Source organism: Pleurodeles waltl, chromosome 7 (genome assembly GCF_031143425.1).
Source record: "Pleurodeles waltl isolate 20211129_DDA chromosome 7, aPleWal1.hap1.20221129, whole genome shotgun sequence".
NCBI lineage: Eukaryota > Metazoa > Chordata > Amphibia > Caudata > Salamandridae > Pleurodeles > Pleurodeles waltl.
Window position 1 is genome coordinate 61,701,932 of NC_090446.1, and position 14,839 is coordinate 61,716,770.

Below are 14,839 nucleotides of genomic sequence, written 5' to 3' on the forward strand. Positions count from 1 at the left end.
ACCAGCACCTCCCAGGGGAGGTGCCCAGAGCTCCTCCAGTGTGTCCCAGACCTCTGTCATCTTGGAAACAGAGGTGTCTGTGGCACACTGGACTGCTCTGAGTGTCCAGTGCCAGCAGGTGACTTCAGAGGCTCCTTCTGATAGGCTCTTACCTCTCTTGGTAGCCAGTCCTCCTTCCTAGGTAGCCAAACCTCCTTTTCTGGCTATTTAGGGTCTCTGCTTTGGGGATCTCACCAGATAACGAATGCAAGAGCTCATCATGGTTCCTCTGCATCTCCCTCTTCACCTTCTACACCTTCTACCAAAGGATTGACCGCTGACTGATGGACGCCTGCAAAACTGCAACAAAGTAGAAAGCCGACTACTAGCAACCTTGTATCGCTTCATCCTGCTGGCTTTCTCGACTGTTTCCAGGTGGTGCATGCTCTGGGGGTAGCATGCCTCCTCTCTGCACCAGGAGCTCTGAAGAAATCTCCCGTGGGTCAACGGAATCTTCCCCCTGCAACTGCAGGCACCACAAGACTGCATCACCGGTCCTCTGGGTCTCCTCTCAGCACGACGAGCGAGGTCCCTGGAACTCAGCAACTCTGTCCAAGTGACTCCCACAGTCCAGTGACTCTTCAGTCCAAGTTTGGTGAAGGTAAGTCCTTGCCTCCCCACGCTAGACTGCATTGCTGGGTACTGCGTGATTTGCAGCTGCTCTGGCTCCTATGCACTCTTCCAGGATTTCCTTTGTGCACATCCAAGTCTGGGTCCCCGACACTCCTTCCTGCAGTGCACAACCTTCTGAGTTGTCTTCCGGCGTCGTGGGACTCCCTTTTGTGACTTCAGGTGGACTCCGGTTCACTTTTCTTCCAGGTGCCTGTTCAGGTACTTCTGCAGGTGCTCCCTGCTTCTGTGAGGGCTCCCTGAGTTGCTGGGCGCCCCCTCTGTCTCCTCCTCCAAGTGGTGACATCCTGGTCCCTCATGGGCCACAGCAGCACGCAAAACCTGCTACCTCTACCCTTGCAGCTAGCAAGGCTTGTTTGCGGTCTTTCTGCATGGGAACACCTGTGCAAGCTTCATTGGGACATGGGACATCCATCCTCCAAAGGGGAAGTTCCTAGTCCTCTTCTTTCTTGCAGAACTCCAAGCTTCATCCATCCGGTGGCAGCTTCCTTGCACCCTCAGCTGGCATTTCCTGGGCTCCTGCCCACTCTCGACACTGTCGCGACCATTGGACTTGGTCCTCTTGCCTTACAGGTACTCAGGTCCGGAAATCCACTGTTGTTGCATTGCTGGTGTTTGTTCTTCCTGCAGAATCCCCCTATCACGACTTCTGTGCTCTCTGGGGGTAGTAGGTGCACTTTACACCTACCTTTCAGGGTCTTGGGGTGGGCTATTTTTCTAACCCTCACTGTTTTCTTACAGACCCAGCGACCCTCTACAAGCTCACATAGGTTTGGGGTCCATTTGTGGTTCACATTCCACTTTTGGAGTATATGGTTTATGTAGCCCCTACACTTATGTGCTCCTATTGCAATCTACTGTAATTCTACACTGCTTGCATTACTTTTATTGCTATTTACCTGCATAATTTTGGTTTGTGTACATAGATCGTGTGTATATATAACTTATCCTCATTCTGAGGGTACTCACTGAGATACTTTTGGCATATTGTCATAAAAATAAAGTACCTTTATTTTTAGTACTTCTGTGTATTGTGTTTTCTTATGATATTGTGCATATGACACCAGTGGTATAGTAGGAGCTTTGCATGTCTCCTAGTTCAGCCTAAGCTGCTTTGCCATAGCTACCTTCTATCAGCCTAAGCTGCTAGAAGCACCTCTTCTACACTAATAAAGGATAACTGGACCTGGCACAAGGTGTAAGTACCTCTGGTACCCACTACAAGCCAGGCCAGCCTCCTACACCCCCTCCACCACTTGTACTCATTACTCATTTCAGACACCTGCAGTGCCATCACATAACTGTTCTTCATACAATTCTTTATAGGAATCCTGTTTCAGAGGGGAGGCCACATATGGCCATTCTCCTGCCTGTCTACCAAGGTGCCATGAAGTTCCAGAACTGGCCTTACTGGCGCAAGCTCTGCTTTTGGTGCTGGGTATTTAAGCCGCACTAGACTGTCCCTGCTGTGCTCCTCTGTCACTGACACTGACCAAGCCTACCTTTCCCACCTGAGCAGCTGAAAACCCACCCTTTACATGGATGTCCCTCTCCACTTGGCTGTTCTTTTCCAGCCACTCCTAGCTGCCCTTAGACTGACGAAAACCCTCTGTCCTTCCTCCTGGCCCCAGCCCCACTGAAGGTGGCCCATACTGGGCTTGGTAATTTCTTCCTGCACTTGAAACAAATACCACTTTGTCATGCTTAATGAAAGCCCTTTTCATAAAGACAGCTGATTCCACTGGGCCACTAAATGCCTAAGGAACAGCCTCTCCATAACAATCTGCTAAATCCACAACGCCAAACTAGCCTCATTCGCCTTCCCAATGCCCCCCACTATCATCATACATCAAAGCTTGTATTATCACCGAGCAGGACACCAAGTTCATCTAACCTTGCAACCCACCATGTATATTCATGGCGTGAGGCTGCAGCAGTCCTATTTTTATTTCTGTTGACCGGGCCTGCCCTCGAATATGAGATAAATCTAGATGCAGGTCTGTGTCACACAATGCCCCATCCAACTCCTCCACTGCTGGTGCCACCTCCAGAGGAACTGAAAGCTTTGTGATTGCAGAGGAATCAGAGCGCTGGGGTTCCTTCTCTGAAGTGGTATTGGGCCTGTCCTCTGCAACCTACATGCCTTGTTCTCGGCCTCCAGTGCCCCTTCTGGCTTACCCTGCTTCCCAGGCACTGCCTCCGCTCACATTCCTCCTGTGATGGGCCGGTCCTCCTCTCCATCACTCATCTTAGAGGGGCTGCCACCTTCCCAATGCATTTTCCCTTTATCACAGCTGCCCATGGGGCAGCTCAGCCTTGGAGGGCCGGCCCATTGGGGGCACCTCATCTGCTCCTTCCACTGCACCCGGCTCTACGACCACCAGCTTTAATATGCTTTTTGGGGAGAACAGGCCAAAATAGCAGTCCCTACTCCCCAGCCTAACGCCTCCAGGCTTACTATGATGGGCTCCCCTCTAAGGCAAGTAAGGCTTACTGTGTTCTCGTGCCAGCACTATGTCCACCTTTAGCAGGAAGGCAGTACAAAAACCTGCCAAATCTTGCACTGTCCCTGATGACTGACATGCCGAGTATCTAGAACAAAGGAGGGTTCAGTCTTAACTACCCTCTTCTTTAATGTTCCTGACCTCGCCCCTCTAGTCTACTTACCATTGGTTGTCCCTCCCCCTTCTGTGGTCACTGGACCACATCACCCGCCCCAGAAGCCTGGAGGAGTTAAAACACCCTCCAAACAGCAGCTGGGCAGGGTGCAGCTCCTCAGACACCACTGGACACCACACTCCGCCTAGGTGACCCAGGAGCTCCTCATCTGAGCACTGAGGCCAGAGTCACCCAGATGAGGTTATTGCAATGCTTGTATATTTTGATCTGCCTTCTCTGTCCTGCTCTGTTGGATTCTCACAGGCAGATCAGATGACAATCTCTTACTGGTTGTGCTTGTTCATTTCTGGGATAAAAGATGAGCTGTGCTAGCATGAACCCCGTCCCTCCTTCCCTCCAGTGCATACATGTAACCATTAATTCTTAAAACTTATGATTTATATAATTCACTGTCACCCACATTGCGAAGTCTCTCTTGATATTGTTCTGTAAATGTGACTTCCAGAAATAGGCGCACACATGCAAGCCCTTATGACAGTACACTGTATCACTGGGTAGTGGACAAGATGGGGAAATTGAGGTTCCACTACAAGCTCCCCTCCATCCTTACCTGCTTTCCAAGCCTGCCACTGAAAAATACCCACATTTATATTAGCAAGGAATGGGCTATATCGAAGTGTTCTTGCTTACTGACATTTGGTGCTGAGATGGGGCTGAAATTGCCCTTTGCAAATGTGATTACTTCCAAAGGTGGAGCTGAGTGGCCTCCTCTGCTGCCAGGGAAAACCTCCATTCGGAGCACACACCATCGACTCAGGTGTACCAGATGTACTAATCTAAATGCATCTGCCAACTATGCAGTGTGGTCCTGTGATGTGTACTGTGATGCGGCCTTTCATGCATCCTTGTCAGTGACGTTTGGATGGAAAAGACAAGCTCCCTTTTCCTTCTGATGTGCATCTGCATCCCATATGTCCTTCCTGCCCTCTCTGTGGACTTGTCATATTCTTTAGCCCCTTGAGGGATCGATACATCCCAGCATTCCTCCATTCTCCTCCATTCTCTCACCTTTCACACAGTCTTGCCACATTGTTTACCCCCCTAAAGGTTGGATACACCCCAGATCTTCAGATTATTCAGAAAACATATCTTCACTTTCTGTTTGTAAAAAGCCCTCGTTTGCCTGCTGAGTGTTCCTTAGTTGTGAATGTGCGGCTTACTAGGCTGACCTAGGGTATTGTTTACCCTAAAGAGACTCACATTACTTTTCCTACTTCCTCCATTGAACGGATCCCTTTATGATGTCTTGCTTTGCAAATAAGTCTTTACTACCTGCCCCCTGCTGCACAGTGTTAAATGTGTAACCAGAGGACCACTAGCCTGAGACCTGGTTCCCAGAAGCCCACGCGCCACTTGCAGTTGCAGCAGTTCACCGAGTCCACCATCCCCGAGCCAGTGTCTGTCCTGCCAGGCTTCCCTTCCCAGACTGGTGAACTTGTAGAATGGTTTTCCCTTTGTACAGCATTACTGATGTATAAGACTTTGGTAACATTTATTAATTTCTTAAAGAAAACTTCTAGAAAGGCCCTGAAACTGTTTTTTTCTTGTTGCAGGTTCACAGTAAGAGATTCCTCGGAATGTGCTTACCTAAGTTATATCAAAGCCAAAAGTTTGGAATGTGACTTCATAAACAAGTGGATCTGCACCAAAGTGATCACATAGGAATGAAAGGACAGAAAATGTAATACATCATCATCACTTTCGTGGGTGACAGTGAGAGAATGTCTTGAGCATCTTATCCACAGTGACTGATGGAACTCCTATTACGCGCCCTCCCTTCCCCAGACACCTCCTGAGACCGGGCGCTTCTCTCACAAGTTGCAGTGACTGATGAGACTCAAAGGTTGAAATGAGTGTGGAATTACTCACTGCATTCTTAACTTTATGTTCTGCCTTTCTAGATGGAAACATCTTATCACACTGCGTGCTTGGAGTGGATTTAAACGAAGTAAAACACAGGTGTCAGAACAGTGAAGTTTTCAGAATGATTAGCTGCAGGATCGAGCAGCGACTTCCCAAAACTTTTTTTGTTTCAGTCCATTGTCGTTTCTTCGCTCACAGGCTCTGAGTAGATGACCAGATGAACAACAGCTCCTGGAATGTGACAGAGACCAGACAACCAGGCGTGTCCAGACAGAGCCTCTGTTCTGGCGGACGTGACCCTGATTCTGAATGGACCCAAATCTTCTCAAACTCTGACTGCTGTTTATCCCCTGCAGCTGGTGATTGACAGACTGTGGAGCTGCACCAGTGGCACAGGGGGTTGTGAGAATCCATCTGCATGAAGAACACACAATTGAACCAGGGGCTCAGTCCTCCAGAAATCTACTCCCTATTGTGACTCAGATTTTATCAGTTCGAGCTATTTAGGGTTCCCTGACCCGTTCTGGCGAGGAGGCAAGGGACCGGCCGGACTGGTGTACAAAGGATGTAGAATTGGAGGCTGTAGGATGTCGGGTTCTTTTTCTAACACGCAGCATTTAAATAGCTTGTAAATGAACTCTACAAATATTCCAAAATCTTTATTTTTAGTAAAGATGAAAACACTTTCTTTAAAAATAATTCTGTGTTATTGACACATATTTTAATGGGATGAAAACAAATCAGAACACTTTACTTGGTGATGTGCAAGTGATAAATATTTTAGCTGAAACCCATTTTCCACAGATTGTTTATGCACTATATCGTTTTACTGGTAACACTCCATGTTAGTGGGAAATCTGTGGCCATTTCAGGGAAAAATGTAATATCTGTAAATGACTGTGTGCTCACGATTTATTTATATATTGATTAAAAAGAAGGGCCATATTTACAAAGCTTTGGCACAGGGTATCGGAGCAAGCAATTTTGCTGTGCCACCCTGCGTCAAAACAAAAGGGCAGGAATGCACACAAATTGCTGCAGTGCACCAATGCAGGCACCCTTGCAACATGGTGCAAGGATGCCTGCATTGCAGGGATGACTGTTCTGTGCAGGAAGGGACACCTTCCTAAACAAAAACAATAAATGGAAGCAATTCGCTCCTATCTGTGCAGCTGAATGCAGCAGACATGAAACGAGAAAAAAATAGGGAGAAATAATTGTATTTTTCCACGTTGGGCCACTCTTACACCACCCCTGGGGAGGCGTAGGCTTTTGACTCATTCCCAGATTTAGAAAAGATTGTAAATGTGGGAATGCGTCAGAATCGATGGATGTTCATGGTAACACCCACTGCAACACCCATGGAACGTCTCAGTGACGCAAAGTAAGGTAACACAGCGGCTTGCACTGCGTTGCCTTACTCCATATCTACAAGGCCATGTAAAGCCACGCAAAGTGGGTGTGTGTGGCCTGGTAGATATGGGTCTCCAGTCTGTGCTGCTGGTGCGTCACAAAAAGTGACGCACCGGTAGCACAGGCTGCTTGTAGATATGGGCCTGGGTTTTTAAAAATCAACTGAGTAACATTCCTTTCCCCGTCCTGAAGACGATCATTAGTGAACTAAGAGGCAAGTCAAGGGCAAGATTCTATATGAGGGCTAGATTCGTATTATACCTGGAACAAATATGTAGCTATTAAATCAAAAAAAGAATTTGTACAGCAGAAATGCTGAGCTCACCTATCTCAAGGTGCTCTCTTGTGATAATGAAATAAAAGGTGACTGTAAAATAAATTATTGTGTAAGATAACACAACTTGACACCATTTTCCGGGTCATACGTAACAGTTCAGTAGAGTACATTTTTCAAGACACTAGACCTGCATGTAAACAAGCGCGGCCTGAACTTGGCTGTGGTGTTGAGGTTAATTGTGCCATTGTATTCTCTTAAGTGTGTTTAACACAGATAATTGTAAACCGTTTTATGCAATAAAGCTTTTTACAAAACAGTTTATTTGAATCACATATTTTTCTTTTTCAAAAAAATCACCAATGATTTGGAATTTCTGTGTTCTGTGATACATGTTCAGGCTGAGCTACCCTCCCTCCCCCTCTCTCCCCACCACACACACACACAGACAGAGTACTCCCTAATAGTAAGTCTCTGCTCTTAACCCCATCACCCACTGAAAGTCAAGGCCTTGGGAACAGGTATTCTGCAGTGCAGGGAGCTCTCAGCAGTACCCGCTTCCTCTGCTGCAAAGGACAGTGACAATACTTATCACAAGGATTTCCTGACTACCCGTGAGCCACAAGTGTCCCGGTGGACTGGGCTGACAGTGCTTCATAAATCCCCTAAAAATTGGTGCACAGGTGTATCACACTAGCAAGGTTCTAGAGATATTCTTAATTCACTGTGAGGTTTCCGCCACACCAAAATCGTACATCAGGAATTAACCATCTGTATCCTAACAACCATCCAGGGTGAAGCACACAAGCTGTATATCCTGCCAACCCATTGTAAAAATAATCCCATTTGCACCCAGCTCCTTGCTGGGCACTTGGAAAGTTAGGTGCTATTGCGCCCACCCCTCTCCCCATTTCCCATCAGGATGGACCACAGGGTAGATGCCAGATTGCTCAGGTTTACTGAATAGGAGATATCTCTTATGGTGCTTTAAAATGTTTGGTTACAAGAGTTAGTAAGCTATCCAACAATAACACACTAAAGTTGGGAAGCCAAAAAATGTATAGTCCTGCGTGTGCCACAAAGCTCTGTCCAAACAGGTTTATGACAGTTAGTTTGAGAACTATGAAGTCGGCTCGTCATGCCTCACTCTTATGTCCCAGACAGTTCTGTTCCTGTTATCTCCTGTTTAATAGATGATTACAGAGCAGAAACATATTAATGTGCATTGAAGCATGTGTGTTGTTGAGCCTCACCATTCCCTGATTTTATTTCATTACTTTCCTTTTTCAGGCATATCTGCTACCGCAGTAGATTCCTTCATCTGAGAAGTTCACTCCTGTGCAATTATCATTGGGGATTCCCTGTTCTCTACTCACTGCAGCACTTGCTGAGATAGAATTCCAACCCTAAGAAATTGAGCTTTAAAATTTGTGAGTCTTTTCTCTTTACCACTCCTACCACCTCAATGTTTTGTGTGCTGCATCACGGAAGAGATAATAGATCCAATAATGCTGCTAGGTTACAAGTTCAAGCCCAAGAAAAAAATCATTGTATCCGTACAAGTTGCACCAAATGCTCAGACCATGACCTTGCACCACTTGCTTCAACCGGCTCACATTCTCTCTGTAGTCACCCCCACTTTTTAGGATCCAAGGCCACTTGTGACACCAACCATGATCTGGGAGTGAAGGGTCAAGCAAGCAGGTTGATGTAAGTGGTGCAATGTCACATCCTCAATCAGAGACCTGCAACTAAAAAAAGCAAACTTAGCTTCTAATTTACACAAAAGCTTAAAAAAAACATTTGAAATGTCACCAGGTCTTGTTATTTAGACCTATTCAACAGTTGGGAGGTTAGGGGGGTCAGGAGAGAAAGCAGCAATGGACGGTGGGTAATTCAAGGGTAAAGCAATCAGGACAGCGGAGGGTGGATGGACACTAAGCAAAAGTGACAAAGGATGGAGGGTGAGTGGGGAAAGCAACAGGGGGAGGGCAGATGGGCGGGCACTAATCTGCAACGGAGGGAGGATGGGCAGGGAAAAGGCAAGAGTGTCATTGTAAGGCAGGTGGGCGGACACTAAGCAAGAACAGCAAAGGAGGGAGGATGGATGAGGGGAAAAAACAATAACCGCTATGCTGGGTAGACACTAAGCAACAGCAGCAACAAAGAAAGGTCAGCAGCCAAAAAAACAAACAAATGGGATTGGGTAGAGTAAAGCAGGAAAGGAGAAGATAAAAGCCTCAAGGAAAGAGAAAGCCACACTGGCGACAGCGGTGAATGCAGCACGTCATATAGAATGACATGGGTGGGAAGCTGGCTAGTGGATGTAAAAACACACATCTCAGAAGGTCTCGGATGGGAGACCATGTGGAGTGTGGTGAGGGGACAACAAAACATAGGAGTGCCATTAATAGTCATGTGATCTTGGACACTGGCAGAAAGGCACACATGGTGTAGGGAGGAACATGACAACTCTCTAAAAGTAGAATTTTCAAAATAGTAACTTCACATTTGACTTTCCTATTACATGAGTGGAATAAGTATTTCTCTAGCTGCTCCCAAATAAAGTTATCACTTATTAAATGTAATAAAATATCCCAGTGTTCGTCTACAGGAGAGCTAATCTTGCTTCAGTGAACAACAAGTTTGGGGAGTTTCACCTCCAAGAACTGTAAGATATGAAATATACATGTCCTGATTTTTAAATACTATGCAGGCTGCCTATATAGCTGTTTTGGCCTACCTTAGGGGTCACATATGCATTTTTAAGGATGGTTTAGGCCTGACAAAAAGTGTTCTGACAGATCAAAATGGCAGTTTCTAAAACTGCACTACAGGGTTGTTTCACAGTGATACTTTAATGGGTCACCAAATGAGTGCTGCAGCCCTCTTGTAACATACAATTTACAGGTTCTGGGCACATGTAGTACCTTATATTAGGAACCCACAAGTAAATTAAACAATGCAATCCAGTGTATACCAATATTACCTTGTTTGTTTGAGGTCAGTATTTTCATGGTTGCCTTTCTTTTCATTTCTTGTCTATCAACACAATGTTTTGGTGCCGGAAGTGGAAGCAGAATCGCAATTGGAATCGGAGCGGGCGGTGGTCAGCGGCAGTCAGTGTCAGCGTCTACAAAGTGTCCGTGTCCGCACAGCATTTCTCCATCTCTATCCGGGGGCCAGCGGCAACCAGGCAGCCCGGCAGATCTGGCAATCTGAGGGCCAGGAGCCAGCGTCGGAGCGGTCCAAGCCTGGTCGGAGCGGACCGAGGCTTCAAGGCGGGAGCGGAGACAGTGTCGACCAGCCGGGCAGGCTGGTAGCACTCTGAGCGCCTGAGCACCTGAGCCCAAGGAGTCTAAGTGCCCAAGGGAAGTGGCAAGAGGACCGGGCTAGGACCGGGAACAGCTGGGAACAGCTTGGAACAGCTGAGCTGCCCGGCCTAGTGAGCTCTTGGCAGGCGGGCGCAGGAGTGAGGTGTGGGCAGGAGAAGCAGAGCCTCACAGCAGTGGCAGCGGGGGGGCTGCAGGAGCTCCGGAGGACCAGTGGACAGAGGAGCTGTCGCGGGGGCACTCGTCTTACTCTCAGTGTGTCAGGGGTAAATACAGAGCATCAAGTGGCAGCAAGTGACAGTGAAGAGAGGGACACCGCGAACCGGAGGTTCACACCGCCGCAGGGCACAACTACGCGAGAAGGATCGCAGAGGAGCAGGGTTGTGGGGACCCTCCGGCCTTGTTGCACCCTTCTGCCGGGGGGGCACGAAGCACAGGTGCACTAGTGAAGGAATCCACAAACTGCTGCCAGCGAGGAGCAGAAGGTCCCTTTCTTCTCTGGCCTTCCCCGCCAGATTGGAGCTACCCGACTCCTCTCGGCTCTCTACCTCGCAGCAAGCCAGTGACCACAAATCACCTAAAGGACTTGGCAGCACACCACCCTTCCAGCGCTGAACCAGCCAGGAACAGTTCCTTGTGATCAGCACACACGCAATTTTAAACCAACTACCAGTCGAAAGCACTTAGATATTGCCTGTCACCCCAGAGGCAGCAGCAAGGATGACATTAACAGATGGAAGGAAAAAAGCAGTAAAGAGGCAAAGGCAAGGCTCCCCAGGGGAAGGCCAGCACGAGCCAAAAAATGAATCAACAGAAAGGAGAGTACCCCCAAATCCGTCACAAACAAAGAAACCGCCTTGCAAATCTCCAAGCAAGGGAAACAAGCATTTGCAATGCAACGGGTCTCAAGTTTGCTCGTCTTAGAGCTCATAGCTTTGTAAACTCCTAACCCGACTTTTCACCTATCGGCAAAGTGCATTTATGAACGTAACCCGAAAAAGTGCAATTAACTGTGTAAAGCGCTCGACTTCTGCGAAGCGAGATCGCGCTGGGAAAATAGAGAAAAAGTAATCCACGAGCCGGACAGAAAACAGCGAGCCTCCCATGTTTTCTATACTTGGTCGATGCGCTCGAGGAGGGCTATCCACCGGAAAAGGCATGACATGTGCATGCCTTCCACTAATGAAATCAAGCAGATTCTAACAGGCAAGTACACAAGCCAATGACAGACACTGACGTGATGTGGACAGGGCTCCGAGCCCTTTTTAATTACTAAAGTGTCTCTCTTAGCGAAACGCATGCGCAAGCGCATGCGACGCAGGCTCAACCCTAAAAAAGCAGGATACAAAATCAGACTTCTTGCTCACCAAAAAGGAATCTAATTCCTCCAGCATCCTAAAGGGAATAATTCCTGCCACCGACTCCGAGACAATATGCATAGCCAATGTAAACACTGCGCAGGACACTGAAAGGTCCCATGTGGACTCGGGCAAAATCACCACGCCGACTCCCCAACCAAATAAAACCGGCTTAACGATCAGCGCAGAAATCCACAGATGTTACCAAGATGACACTTTTTCTACTTTAAACCTTAGTAACTGGAACAATTGGGGTGAGAGCCCCACCCCTTTTTCCAAACAACCCTCCCAGGCAGAGAATGACAGACTGCATCATAATTGAGGGATTTCCGCTGATAGACCTTTCAGACACCTGATCAGATGCACCTCAGGGCACTCATACTGCAAATAACAATACACAAATGAGATCGACCTGTAGTACAAGCTCACAACGAAAATATCTCTCACCTTGTAATATAACAACTAGAACAACGCTCGACAAGCATGTATCCTCAGGTTGTATGGCAATGGAGCAACCAGAGCAATTAGAGGAACTTGAAGACTCACTAGACCACACAACGGGGGCTAAAGCAAATGTAGTACCATCAACATCAGGAGACTCATGGAAGGCCTTGTTAGCAACAATGGACACCATATCAGCAGCCATCCAATTTCAAGCAGACAAGCAAGACACTCAGGTAGATTTACTCAACATCCTGGCCATCCACATTGTGAGCATCGACAACAAGCTACAATCCTTGAATGATCCGATAAAGAGGGCTCACACCCACTCATACACCCAGCAGGTGACATGTCAGTGCTCCATCACAGGCGAGAACTCACAAAGATCCCTGGACATCTTAAACGACATCTTGAAAGAGGTAAAAATCCAGACCCTTAGAACTGAAGAGCATTTTAGAAAGTAGCGGTGAGAAGACCCCCAAAAACCTACTGAATAAGGAAAACCCACAAAACGCAAAGAAATCCTATGAGGAAAGCAATAATATCAAGGATATTCACTTATACAGGGAACGCCTCAGAGCAACACAGAGGGCAGATCATGCCTTAGTACACAAGAAACTGGTTCCCCCACTGGCGGATTGAATGTCTTAACTTTCAACAAACTCGATAGTGGAGGAGACATCCCTCACAAAACGGGAAAAGAAACGAAACAGGAAGGCACGGAAAAAAACAAAGGGGATCCAGCAAAGCTGCATATGGAAATAATTTGCTAACTTAAATGGTACGCAGTCTAAGGAGCCAGAACGCACTGAAAACAGAACCAAGAGCCGCCAACCAAGACAGAACAGGTTGGAACGGCCAGGCAGCGAGGATAATTTTACGGGCGAACCAAGTGCTTCAGTTAATCAATCAACATCACAGCAACAATCTCCGAAAAACCCCTGTTCCAGCAGTAAGCAGGGTAGCAGTATTTTGCAATAAAAGAATTCCAGGGAAACAGAACAATCACCAGGCAGTACGCAAAACAGGCAATACAGCGGTCTACAGATAGACAGGAAACTGGCAAACCTAGGGCACATATCCCTCAACGCATAAGCTCTGCACATAACATGACTGTAACTAACCAACCTGCAGGTAACAACAAACACACTTTAGATCATGGCTACCATCTTTGGCAGATGACTGCCCAAACAGCGCGGCACAAAAAAGTATCCCAGTATACCAGATAACACAGGACGACGCGGCCTCAGAGGAAAATAAATTATTTTCATTCCTTGCTATAATTCGAAGGGGGCTTTTGACATTCTAAATAGAGGCACCATATTGAAGTTAATAAATGTGATTTTGCCCCAGGCTCACATCTCAACAACAGAATTGATGACTGTGGAGTTCACTCCACATCCAAACAATTAAGACAAAGAGGCAACGCTGACATCCTGGGCCACGTCCGCCATTATTGATCAAATTCTAGTACATCAAATTACGTTTAGTGCATGGGGCATCGTCCTGCAAAAACTAAAACCGCCCAGATACCCTAACCTTTTGGTACCGCAACAAAAGAAGGGCGGCTCAATCTTAAAAGAGGCCGTGGGAGTAGAAACCTCCCCAAGCAGTTGGGACCACATAACAATCGTAAAGCACCAAAGCATGCTCCATCCTAGAATGCACCAACAGATCTTCGTTGATATTTCCTCAACAGTCAAACAGGCTTGAAGGCAAAATCCAAAAAACAACAATCATAAATGCTCCTGACGAAAGCCCAGAATATCTCCATATTTGCCTCTGGAACACTCATGGTTTAAAAAATTTGGTCACCGACAGGGTGGCTCTGAGTTTCATTGAGCATTTCTGGGATAGACGTCTCTGCCAAACAACCTAAAAAACATGGACACCTCAAGGGGGGCCTCACGACGTATTGCTCCACAAAAATCAACTGGGTGATCAAACAGATCAACCTGGGAATCGACTGGTTGCTACCCAAAAAATTGGAACACCGGGCACCACTAGGCAACAACAGAACTTTGCTATTGATTAACCTATACATACACCCTAACAAAACTCAAAACAGTGGAAACATTGAAACATTGATCAGTATTTTAAAAATGCTGCAGAAACAAATCAAGGACGCAATCCTTTTTTTGACTGGTGACTTCAATATAGATTTGAGAAAAGGCAGCACAAAATACCCCAACAGAATGTGCACATATACAAAGTTTGAAGCTCTGGGCTTGCGTTGCCTGACGCCTCTCCCTGAGGATGCCTCATCCGCACAAGTAACCTTTTCAAGCGGCACAAACAAATCCAACATTGACTTTACATTAATAAACAAAATTGCAATACCACTGGTCTCAGCATATAGGATCCAACAATGCACAGAGAGCGATCACTTTCCACAACTAATTAAGATCCGGAATGAATGGAATCGGCGCCCCACTGCCAACATCATAATTTCTGCCCTAGTGACTTATGATACAAAAAAACTGAAATGGAAGGGGCCGGGACTCGATAAAGTAATGGAAAAAGTGTACCGCTGTGCAGGCACAACTAAAGAGCTCAAAGAGTTGCTAAGAGTGCAGGAACTAGAAGTCCACCCCCCATGGAGAACGAGTGATCGCTTGGACGCACTTGTGTGACTCATTAATAATTACATTTTCCATCAAAAACGTCTCCCAATTTCGGTCATAGAGTCAAGAAATAAAGTCAAGAGTCGCACAGAAGAAAAGCCATGGTTCAACAGGACATTGCGCAATCAGAAAAATCAAGTCTCTAGAGAATCAAAAAAACACTGGGGGAGGAAATCTAATGACACA

General features: G+C 46.8%; 1 long non-coding RNA gene across 3 annotated transcripts in view; it reads left to right on the forward strand.

Annotated features, from left to right (window-relative positions):
• Window positions 1–7,220, forward strand: part of LOC138303634 (uncharacterized) — a 31,519-nt gene extending 24,299 nt beyond the window's left edge. For all 3 annotated transcript variants that reach the window (XR_011205433.1, XR_011205434.1, XR_011205432.1), the window contains exon 3: window positions 4,902–7,220. This is a non-coding gene — a long non-coding RNA (uncharacterized lncRNA). The remainder of the gene's footprint in view (window positions 1–4,901) is intronic.
• The last annotated feature ends 7,619 nt before the right edge of the window (window positions 7,221–14,839 follow it).